This window comes from Neofelis nebulosa, chromosome 1 (assembly GCF_028018385.1).
Source record: "Neofelis nebulosa isolate mNeoNeb1 chromosome 1, mNeoNeb1.pri, whole genome shotgun sequence".
In the NCBI taxonomy this organism is placed as follows: domain Eukaryota; kingdom Metazoa; phylum Chordata; class Mammalia; order Carnivora; family Felidae; genus Neofelis; species Neofelis nebulosa.
This window is the reverse complement of record NC_080782.1, coordinates 168199494-168200817: the sequence shown is the minus strand read 5'-3', so window position 1 is coordinate 168200817 and position 1324 is coordinate 168199494.

Below are 1324 nucleotides of genomic sequence, written 5' to 3'. Positions count from 1 at the left end.
CCCCCGTTCATGCTCTGTCTCTCTGTCCCAAAAATAAATTAAAAAAAAAACGTTGAAAAAAAAAAAATTAAAAAAAAAAAAAAGAATAGTTTTTTATGCAGCAAAACCGAACTAAACTAAAAACAAGTACGCCCAATAGTGAGGGGGGTGGGGGGGGTGGGAATTAAATAACTGATAAAGTTCATTATTTTTAAAGTTATTTTCTTAGGGTTTGTGATGTTGGTGTTATCTGACAGCTTTTAAAACATTTCATTTGCTGTGGTTGTTTTTATCATTCTAAATCAATCATCATTTTTACACTTTTTTGTGTGTTGATAACATTATACTTTTTCCTTAAAGAAGGACTTCAAAATTGTGTAAGCCTCCTACCCCACAAAACTTTGCTCAACCTCTGAATCTATTTTGACCAACATTGCCCAGTGCCACCTGTGACCCTTGGAGGAGACACATTATTTCATTTCTTCAAGTCCTCGTGCAAGAGGCATCGTCCAGCCTTGTTGCCAGGGATGAGGTGAGGAAATGGGAGGTATGGCTGAGCAGGTTGTACAAAATGAGTCCACACCAACATGTCTTTCTTCTGAAGTTCTTGATTCCTTTAGCACAGGGGCGAGAAAACTTTTTGTAAAGCACCAGATAGTAAATATTTTGGGTTTTGTGGACCATATGGTCTCTGTTGCCATTTTTGTGCAAAAGCATCCACAGAAAATGCATCATATGGGTGTGGCTGTGTTCCAGTAACACTTTATTTACGAAAACAAGCTGGCTGGCCAAACCTGGCCCACGGGCCAACCTGTGATACTATACAGCATGTCCCGCAGCTCTCGCAATTAAATCCCACAACTGAGAGGAATCAGGCTTAATTAACTAATTTAGTAATCTATCAATGCCACTCCCAGTTGCTTGAGCTAATATATTAAATCCTTGCTTCTAGGTGTGTGTATCTGCATCTTTTTTTTTTTAAATCCTTCTTGGCCTATCCAATCCACTCCAACACATTCCCCAGTGTCTCGTTAATGCAAATGAAGATGTTCTGTGAGTTGTCTGGTATACAGAGTCTTTTCTCCCTGAGGGGACCATCTCTGGTAGTTCCCTCTCTGGGCCTTCCTCGGATGTGACTTTTATGATGGGCCTGAGAGCCGTGAACTTGGTGAGAAGAGATATCCCTGGTCAGGTACCCGTTCCAGGTGCCATCCCCTCCAGAGTTCCATGACTGGGAAGGTCGGGCCTGAGAGCCATGAACTTGGTGAGAAGAGATATCCCTGATCAGGTACCCGTTCCAGGTGCCATCCCCTCCAGAGTTCCATGACTGGGAGGGTCGGCTTCT